At 35.1% G+C, this 11,048-nt stretch overlaps 1 protein-coding gene across 2 annotated transcripts in view; it reads right to left on the reverse strand.

Annotated features, from left to right (window-relative positions):
* Positions 1–2,964, reverse strand: part of LOC148941635 (uncharacterized) — a 74,349-nt gene extending 71,385 nt beyond the window's left edge. The window contains exon 1 of one of the 2 annotated variants that reach the window (XM_089104042.1): positions 2,932–2,964. The gene's annotated coding sequence lies outside the window, so the exon portion shown is untranslated. The remainder of the gene's footprint in view (positions 1–2,931) is intronic. The other variant, XM_089104041.1, reaches the window with a different exon arrangement.
* Positions 2,965–11,048: the final 8,084 nt, after the last annotated feature.

Here is an 11,048-nt window from a genome sequence, read left to right on the forward strand (position 1 = left end):
GGGTGTTTCCTCCATTTTTCGAAGATCAAGAAATTTTCTCAGGCTCGTAGCTTTCGTGCTATCCCGAGTCGCTCACTGTTTACAGTTCGTTAGCAAGAACTGTTTGAGTCTTATGCAAATCTTAAAGTGTCAAGGACAGGAAAAGAAAATCTTATTTCACAAATTCATTTTGAGTTTTAAAATAAATTTAAAATTTAATTTAAAATTGTAATAAAATATTAAACTTAATTTTTAATTAAAAAGACCCCCAAAAGCAGTTATGAAGTTTGGTAGCAGTGGGTTCCAAAGATTGAAAAAGAAACGTAGGCGAAAAATCAGCAAAAACCAAAAAAAGCAAGAAAAAACAACTAAAAACAGATATCACCAAACCGTTTAAGAAACTAAGCTTTTCTAAGATGGTTTAAATTCTCTGTGAATCAACAGATAGTTGATAATTGAATTATCATTGAAAATAATTGAATATTAATTACAGATAAAAAGTTTCGTCAAACTCAGCTAATTATTTATAATTATTTATTTTCACGCCTCAAGTCGGCAACGCGGATGAAAATGTTCTGCTACCATAGAAATTTCATAATTTAAAAAAATCAAAAGCAAATTTTGAGAAAATTCAGATTTCAGGTATGAATACACCTAAGATAGGTCCATGGTGCAAATAATATTTTATTTTGATGACCTTGGTACTCTAAGCGTCATTTTGTATCTCAGACGCTGATTTTTTTTAGGAATTTATTTGGTTCACACGATATGCAAATTATAATATAGTCATTTTAATTATAAATGATGTATAAATTATAAAAGAGCACTAAACAAATATTATTTATTCGACAAAAATTTTCTAGGGCAAAACTAAAGGCAGGTCGTGTTCATATGGGGTGGGAGGGGACCGTAAGAAATAATTTAAAGCAAATTTGAATTTCTTGGGAGGGGGTAAAAACAGAATTATTGAATTGATTGGGGTGGATGAGGAGTAAACAAACCTGGGCTATTGGTGCGGTAGTGAATTGTTAGTTGCAGCAGAAGTAATATAAATATTTTAATCGTAAAAGCATAAAAATTGCTTATGTTTCTCAAACGCTATAGAATATTGTGCATTTTTAATGATATGCACTTTAAATTAAGCTAGGCTAACACTAATTCTAAAAAAAACAATAATATGCTTTTTTATGTTAAATTCAAGCATAGAAGTGGTCTATTCACTCAAATGGGCTATAATTCATTGGGTTGTAATTTGAATTTATATTTTTGAGACCAACATTTGTACTTAACTATTTGTAGAATCTCCCAAAACGGAGCAGAGTTTGAAAAACTTTACAATCCCAATCAGGCTGAGGATGTGTTGGATTTTATTTCGTCTTTTCTGAAACCAACTGATTTTTTTTTATCCATACTGTTTTGGCTTTATAAAGATTTTACTTGTATACTGACTTAGCGTTTACTTACTTACATAGTTTTACTTATATTTGCTTTAATTACTATTTTACTCATTTTTATTTACTTTTATATCACTTTTATACTTACTTTTACTTTACTCTGAAAAGTGAAAAGTGAAAATAGGAGCTGCTAATATTGAAATTGTTTTGTTATACATTGAAATTGAATTTTCTAATATTGAAATTGAAATTGTCTTGAACAAACAACACTAGGATTCAAGAGGACGACCTTTTTGCTATTTTCAAAAATAAACTAATCTGAAAGTATTTTTCAAAATAAATTATCTGATTTAAGAGAAATGATAAAGTTTAATAAATGAAATTTGTTTCCGGATAGATCAGGTTTAAATTTGGTTGAAATTTGGAAATGTTCCGGAATAGATCCGGAACCTAGCCTAAGTATTGGAATTACATTTTGAAATACCTAATTTTCCTCCATCCTCCGAGGGCACTGGTATTGGTGAACTTTGACAAAATTTGTGAACTTTATTCTTTTATATGTGAATTTAGAGCCCATAATAAGCCCGGGGTAAGGGACCTTGTTAAATCCTAATTTGTTACATTTTCAGAAAATAGCTTTTATTAAAGTAATTTTAATAAGCACCTTTCTAAAGAGAGTGCTTTTATAGGCCAGAATCCGACAAAATCAGAGAATTTTTCATAGAAAAGGGAGTTTGACAGTGTGAACAAGGTTTTTATTAGCCATTATTTGTCAACACTATGAAAACTATTTCAACTTAATTTATCAACTCTGGTTTTAAAATTGAAACAAAAATCCCAATATTGATTGGAATTAGATTCAATAAAGTCAATTAGACGCAAAGAAGACGCCTTAGAAGTAAGAAAAAGAAATGGATCAAGGCACTTGAAGAGACTTTCTGCGAAAAGAATTGACCCTTTATTTGGCCTTAAATGAAAATAGAAAAAGCCAACCATCTGAAATTTTATCTAAACAATAGGTTCAACAATATCATTTAAAAAACGATTTTTTTCGGTTTTGTTCCTCCATATTTTGTGTTTTTTTTTTGTTACTTGTAATATAAAAATTTCGGCCCTTAATTTGGCCATAATTTAAAGATACAAAAAGCCCATGATCTACAATTTTATCCAAACAATGGGTTCAACAATATCAGTCAAAAACTAAAACCGATTCTTTTCTAATTTTTGCTCTGGTATAAACATTATTTTTATGCATTTTTTTTGTGCTTTTCTTGTGTTACATGTTTTGTCAAAATTTTGTTTCTGAATTTTGGCCATACTTCAAAGATAAAAAAAGCCTACCATCTATGATTTTATCCAGATAGTGATTTCAACAATAACAGTAAAAAAAGGAAATATTTTTGTAGAAAATTATGAACAGTTTTTTAATTTTATTGCTCTCGTGTCAACTTTATTTTGAGTTATAAACCGTATTATATATATATATTTTTTTGAGTTATAAACAGTTGAGGTAGTAAAAAAAAAAACAATGAAAATCGCATATTAAGAAAAAACTCACGAAGTTACAAAACAAAGAATAGCCTAATTCTATTCCATATCCATAGCTCTACGAAGATGAACTATCTTATTTTTAAATCTAAGTAGATAAAGTGAAAATTTAACCATCAAATTAACCATGATTAATGACATAAAACAATTTACTCAAGCGAGAATGTTTGACTAATGTCAAGGATAAATTGCTATTATCAACAATTTTTAGCCAGAATTTCCCCTCATTTGGGACAATTTTAAGGTTTTGCGGTTTTAAAACTTGACTGAAATTTTTTAAGTCTTTGTAATTTCTTTACGGGAAGAGTTCTAATACCCTTAAATGGTATGTTTTAAGAACATCAGCAGTATGTTTCGTTGGAGATTGCTCCTCTAAAACCTTCTTAAGGGGACAGTCTCATCCCTTCTAAGCGTACATACTGACCAGTAAACGCTGACATACTTCTAAACTTCTCACGCTTTGAACTTCTCTTTTAACTTTACAAGAAAAATATAATTTTAAGGAAAATATTAAAGTCTTAACACTTCTAAAAAGTAAGTAAAATTTCCCTTTAAAAAATAGATAAAATGCCCTATAGGTAAAGTAGGTAAAGATACCCTCTAAAAGCAGGTAAACTGCCCACTTAAATGCCCTCTAAAAAGTAGGTAAAATGCCCTCTAGGTAAAATAGATAAAATGTCCTCTAGGTTAAGAAGGTAAAAACTGCCCTCTAAAGTATATAAAATGCCCCCTTTAATGCCAATCTAAAAAGTTGGTAAAATGCCATTGAGGTAATTTGAGTACAAAATTCCCTCTAAAGGAAGGTAAAATTCCCACTTAAATGCCCTCTAAAAAGCAGGTAAACGCCTTTAGGTAAAGTAGGTAAAAAATTCCCTCTAAAAGTAGATGAAATGCCCTTTTAAATGCCCTCTAAGAACTAGGGAAAAAATGTTGTATTTGATGTCACTGCATCACTTTGTTTTTAAAAATAGAGGGTTGTATGAACTAGATCGTCTCTAGATCAGTAAATTCCATTTAACAACTCTGAGTTCTAGAATTTATCAGTACTATTTGAAACCCTTCTCTTACCACTTTCAAAAATTTCCGAGTTTTGCACATTTTATTCCAAAAAATAATTTAATAGAAAATGTATATTTTACAGAAAAATCAGTGGTATTGGAGTTGAAGTTAGTTTAAACTCCATCAGATTAGATCCCAAAGTTCTAAATTTTTACCGCTAGAATCTTAATTTTTTACTCGTTCGACTCCACTGCAGCAAATCCGATTCCATAGCCACTAGCTGAAAGTAACTAGTGACTAGTGACACTAGCTAAAAATTCTTGCTCAGAGAAGTAGAAAAAATAATATGACACAAGAAAAAATATTATGTAGAAAAAATATTTTGACTCAAAAGTCTTTCCGTATGACTCCAAATTTAATAAAAAAAAAGGTATATTCTACAGACAACTTAGTGGTACTGAAGTAGAATCTTAGTTTATTACTCGTTCGACTCCACTGCAGCAGTTTCGATTCCATAGCCGTAACACCAGCTGAAAATTCTTGCTCAGAGAAATAGAAAAAATAATATGACACAAGAAATAATATTATGTAGAAAAAATATTATGACTCAAAATTTTGTCCGTATAATAGCCCAAATTTTCAGACAAGAGGACCAATTAGGTGGGATATAACCTCTTTTCCTTTTTATTGGCTTAAATGTAATACAAGAGGTTTTAAAGCACATTGGGCTTATAAAAGGTGAAGCTATTTGATTAACTTCAACTCGGTTTATTAGGATAACATATACAACTACAAAGAAAAAACAATAAAAAAAAACAAAAAACAAAAAAAGGGAATCAGACTCAATGGTCCAAAAAAAAACTGAAAGAGGAAAGAAAAATAAAAAAAAATCAATCAGTAAAAAGAGGTCACCATAGTTTTGGTCACCATCAATCCCTGCCCCTTCAGAAATGCGCAATGATGTGCTTAGCCATTGGTCACCATCAATCCCTGCTCCTTCAGAAATGCGCAATGATGTGCTTAGCCTATGAACATGAGTCACAGTTGTACCGTGGATTTATGGGATAGTACTGTCTCTTTCTGTTTGTTATTAAATAAGAAAAACAAGTTTTTTTTTTAACTGAAAGTAAGGAGCGACATTAAAACTTAAAACGAACAGAAATTATTCCGTATATGAATGGAGATATTCCCTCCTCAACGCCTCGCTCTTTACGCTAAAGTGTTTTGTTGTTTTGAAAAATAAAGGTGTTAGACAGAGTCAAAATTTAGCGAAAACAGCGAGGCGTTGAGGAGGGGATAGCCCCTTAAACATACGGAATAATCTCTGTTCGTTTTAAATTTTAATGTCGCTCCTTACTTTCAGTTAAAAAAAAATTGTTTTTTTTATTTAATTAATTAAAAGAACGTTTTCCACAAAATAAGTTTTTCAAAGAAAAGTAATGAACTCCATTAAAAAAATGAGCAAAAATAAAATCAAATAATCTACCAAGCGTGAAACTACCACAAATCAGCATCGATAAATAAATGAAACCCAAAACGAACAGAAATTACAATAAATAACCGAGTCAAACTCAAAACGAGCAGAAATTAATATAAGTTGGGCGCAAAACCCCTATGCCTTCCCAAGGCCAGAACAAAATTTGCACTTTACTGAAAAATATAAATGTTTTTACTTTTACAACTTTAATAAATCAAATAATATTATCATTTTGATTGCTAAATATCAGTATATGTATATTAAACTGACAGTGCATATTCATTTGTATTTTTTCAGTAAAGTGCAAATTTTGTCCTGGCCTTGGGAAGGCATAGGGGTTTTGCGCCCAACTTTTATTAATTTCTGCTCGTTTTGAGTTTGACTCAGTTCTTTATTTTAATTTCTGTTCGTTTCGGGTTTCATTTATTTATCGATGTTGATTTGTGTTTCGATGCTGATTGTGCAGACCTTTCAACTACGTTGATATAATTGAATTAAAGTTATCAAGTATTTTTCAGTAGGTTGCATAGGTTGCACCAAGCCATGGCCAATTATAGACAGAGAAAAGCCAAGACAGATAGTCCAAGTATTTGAGAGGCAAATGTTTAAATGGCTGGGGCACGGGTAAATGGCGGGAGTATGCATGACTCTCTTATTTAACACATACTTGTTTGTTAGTTTTTGGAAAGGCATGTCTGCCTAGAGTCTCAGGCATGCTGACCAAGAATTTAAAATTGACATAAGACCGTTAGATTGCCTGTAATGAGAGGCAAACAAGGCACGCCCGCCTATGATCTTAAGAAGGTTGACCAAGAATTTAGAATTGACATAGGACCATAAATTTGGTTGAAATAATAGGCAAACAATCGTTTAAAGCCATCTTTATCTTTGAAATAGCACCCATTCGTTGCCTAAGCTTAGCCCCACATTCTGAATAAAATTTGAAATTTTTCCAAATTTTTTAAATTTTTGGGTCACTTGCCGGAGACTCTGGGCGGGTGGGCGCCCCCAAATATTGTCCCAAATTCCTCTCTCAATTTAGCACTTGTTCACGGATGCCCAGCATCTCCAATCCACTTTGATTGAATGTTTTTGGGGAAATGGTGGGCGTAAGAGGGGGGTTAATTACTCTCCTCTCACTTTCGACTATTAAATAGGGCAATTTCAATTTCCAATCAAATGAGCCACTTTTGGAATTTATACGGAAACTTTCTTTATAAACCTCATATGCCCTCAGGGCATAAATTACAACCGTGGCACTGAGGGGGCTATCTTACTAAAAGACCTTATTTCAAGAACTTTCAGCTACGTTGAAGAAATGGATATCTCCAATCACTTTCAACTATTATAAAAGGCCCTAGCCCTTTCAATTTCAAATTGAATGAGCCCTTTTGAATGTCCTACGTTTTCAATAAAAAACTTATATGCCCCCAGGGCATAACTTACAACCCTTGCCCTGAGGGCGGTGGGGGGGGGGAGAGGGATTGTCATCCTTAAAGACCTAATTTCCAAAACTTTCAACTACTTTGAATAAAATGTCTATCTAAAATATTGATTGGATGTGATTGGAGAAAAGATGGGCGTGAGAGGGGTGTTAGTTGCCCTAAAATCACTTTCGGCAGTTAAAAAGGGCACTAGCCCTTTGAATTTCCAATCGAATGAGCCCTTTTTCAAGTTTTTACGACAAAGATTTCAATGAAAACCTAATATGCCCCCAGGGCATAACTTATAACCCACTGCCCTGACGACTGTGGGGGGACTGTTCTGCTCAAAGGTACAATTTCCTGAACTTTGAGCTGCATGGAACAAAATGGCTATCTCAAAATCTTTATTGGATGTGTTTGGGGAAATGGTGGTCGTGGAAGGGGTGATAGTTGCTTTTCAATTACTTTTCACTATTAAAAGGGGCACTAGCCATTTCAATATCCAATCGAATGAGCCCTTTTTGAAGTTTCTACGACAACGTGTTCTATTAAAATCTTATATGCCCCCTGGGCATAATTTACACCCCTTGCTCTGAGGGCTGTGGGGGCGTTGTCATCCTTAAAGACCTAATTTCTAGAACTTAAAACTACGTTGAATAAAATGGCTATCTTAAAGTTTTGATTAGATGTGTTTGGGGAAAAGGTGGGCGTGAGAGGCGGGGTAAGTTACCCTCTAATCACTCTCGACTATTGAAAAGGGCACTAGCCCTTTGAATTTTCAATGGAATGAGCCTTTTTTGAAGTTTCTACGACAACACCTTGCATAAAAAACCTTTTATGTCCCCAGGGTATAACTTACAACCCTTGCCCTAAGGGCTGTGGGGGACTGTCCTCAAAAACATAATTTCTATCTGGAAATCAACTACGCTAAACAAAATGGCTATCTCAAAATTTTGATTGGTTGCGTTTTGGGAAATGGTGGGCGTGGAAGGGATGTTAGTCGCCTTCCAATCACTTTCGACTATTAAAAAGGGGAAAAGACCACTCCAATTTCCAATTGAATGAGCCCTTTTCGAAGTTTCTACGACAACTTCTTCGATACGAAGTGCCCTGCTCTAAAGGAAAAAATTAATAAATAATACATTGTGCCAACATCGGTTTTATATGTCCCCAGGGCATAACTTAAACCCTTGCCTTGAGGGCTGTGGGGGATTGTCCTCCTCTTTACTTAGTCCCCGTTTCTTGTCTCGTTCTCGAGTGTCCCTGTTCTTTACTTAGGCGTTTGCTACCTATGATTTATACAACAACTTTCTATATAAACCTTATATGCCCCCAGGGCATAACTTACAACCCTTGCACTGAGGACTCTGAGGGGGTTATATGCCCCCAGGGCATAACTTACAACCCTTGCACTGAGGAGGCTCTGAGGGGGTTTTTTGATTGGATGTGTTTGGGAAAATGGTGGGCGTGAGAGGGGCGTTGGTCGCTATCCAATTACTTTCAACTATTAAAAAAGGCACTAGCCCTTTCAATTTCCAATTGAATGATCCCTTTTGAAGTTTCTACGACAACGCTTTCAATAAAAACTTTATATGCCCCCAGGGCATAACTTAAAACCCTTGCCTTGACAGCTGTGGGGGCGGGATGTGTCATCCTTAAAGACCTAATTTCGAAAACTTTTAACTACGTTGAATAAAATGGCTATCTAAAAATTTTGATTGGTTGTGTTTGGGGAAAAGGTGGGCATGAGAGGGGGGTTAGTTGCTCTCAAATCACTTTTGACTATTAAAAAGGGTACTAGCTCTTTGAATATCAAATCGAATGAGCCCTTTTTCAAGTTTCTACGACAAAGATTTCAACAAAAACCTTATATGCCCCTAAGGCATAACTTATAATCCTTACCCTGAGGGTTGTGGGGGAGTTTCCTCCTCAAAAACATATTTTCTATCTGGAAATCAACTACGTTGAACAAAATGGCTATCTTAAAATTTTTATTGGATGCGTTTGGGGGAATGGTGGGCCTGAGGGAGGGGCTAGTTGCCCTCCAATCACTTTCGACTATTAAAAAGGGGACTATCCCTTTGAATTTCCAATCGAATGAGCTTTTTTTGAAGTTTCTACGACAACACCTTCTATAAAAACCTTATATGCCCCCAGGGCATAACTTAAAAGCCTTGCCCTGGGGATTGTGGGGGAGTGTCCTCCTCAAAAACATATTTTCTATCTGGAAATCAACAACGCTGAACAAAATGGCTATCTCAAAATTTTGATTGGATTTGTTTGGAGGAATGATGGGCGTGGGGGGGCTAGTTGCCCTCCAATCACTTTCAACTATTAAAAAGGGTACTAGCACTTTCGATTTCCAATCGAATGAGCCCTTTTGAAGTTTCTACGACGACCCCTTCCATATGAAGTGCCCTGCTCTAATGGGAAAAAATAATAAATGATACATTGTGCCAACATCGTTCTTATATGCTCTCAGGGCATAACTTAAAACCCTTGCCCCGAGGGTTGTGGGGAATGTCCTCCTCAAAAACATATTTTCTATCTGGAAATAAACTACGCTTAACAAAATGGCTATCTCAAAATTTTGATTGGATGTGTTTGGGGGAATGACGGGTGTGGGGGGGCTAGTTGCCCTCTAATCACGTTCGACTATTAAAAAGGGCACTAACCACTCAAATTTCCAATCGAATGAGCCCTTTTCGAAGTTTTTACGACAACTCCTTCGATACGAAGTGCCCGGGTATGGAGAAGAAGAAAATAGAAAAAAATAAATAAATAATACATTGTGCCCACATCGTTCTTTACTTAGGCATACTTTAGCGTAAAGAGCGATGTAATGACTAAGGGGCGAACCCAATCATATACATAATAATTTATGTTCGTTTCAAGTTTTGATGTTGCTCCTTACTTTCAGTTGAAAGAATTATTTTTTTTAAATTTAATTTCTGATCGTTTTTTTTAATAATACTGGGAAATCCGGTGCCCCCTCATAGCAATGCCCCTTCCCCCTTGAAAACTTCTTTCATGGAAAGATCTTCCCACATAACCCCCGATCCACCCCCTCCCACAACTACTATAAAAAATCCCCCCTGAAAACTTCTGTATACTTCCCAATAACCAACACTATATGTAAACATTGGACAAAGTTAACAACTTGCAAACTTACCCCCGGGGACTGTGGGGGATTAAGGCATCCTCAATGACATAGTTATTGTTTTTTTTTCGACCATGCCGGACAAAATGGCTATCTCAAAATTTTGACCGGGTGACTTTGGGAAAAAATGACCGTGAGAGGGGGCAGAGTTACCCTCCATTTTTCGGTCACTTAAAAAGGGCACAATAACTTTTAATTTCTGTTCGAATGAGACCTCTCGCGACATTCTAGGACCCTTGGGTCAATACGATCACCCCTGGAAAAAAAAACAAATAAACACGCATCCATGATCTTTCTTCTGGCAGAAAATACAAAATTCCACATTTTTGCAGATAGGAGCTTGAAAATTCTATAGTAGGGTTCTCTGATACACTGAATATGATGATGTGATGTTCTGATGTGATGATGATGTGATCTGATGATGATCTTCTATGACTTTTAGGGTGTGTTTTCTCCTTTTTTCTAAAATATTGCAAATTTTCTCAGGCACCTAACTTTTGGGTAAGTCTAAACTTAATGAAGCTTATATATTTGAAATCAGCATAAAAATCTGGTTCTTTGATATATCTATTGTTATCAAAATTCCGTCTTTTAGAGTTTCGGTTACTATTGAGCCGGGTCGCTCCTTACTTACACTTCGTTAACACGAACTGTTTGATTACATTCAACTATCAATATCAGAGCCAGCGCTCGAGTGTTGCCTAAAGTAAGGAGGCACAAGGCTTCAATGTATCTTTTATTTTTTTTTCCCAGAGTCACTTCATATAGAAGGGGCGGTTGAATAAACTTTGGAGGTGGCTCATTCGGTTGGAAATTGAAGGTTTAGTGCCCATTTTAAGATAAAGAGGGATCGGAGGGCAACCAGGCCCCATCCAACCCCCTTTTTAACTATTCTCCCCAGAAAAAAACTCCGACAAAAATTTTATACAGCCATAGTGATCAAAATAGTCCCAAAGTTCAAATAACTACAACCCCCAAAGCCCCCGGGGCAAGGGTTGTAAGACCCAGCCAGTCTACTTTGCTCCGTTTAGATGTGCCTTTCCTTTAACATTGGTTGAAATTTTTAA

The sequence above is a fragment of the Artemia sp. Qi Xiang Cuo genome, chromosome 18, assembly GCF_049724085.1.
Source record: "Artemia sp. Qi Xiang Cuo chromosome 18, ASM4972408v1, whole genome shotgun sequence".
Classification (NCBI taxonomy): domain Eukaryota; kingdom Metazoa; phylum Arthropoda; class Branchiopoda; order Anostraca; family Artemiidae; genus Artemia; species Artemia sp. Qi Xiang Cuo.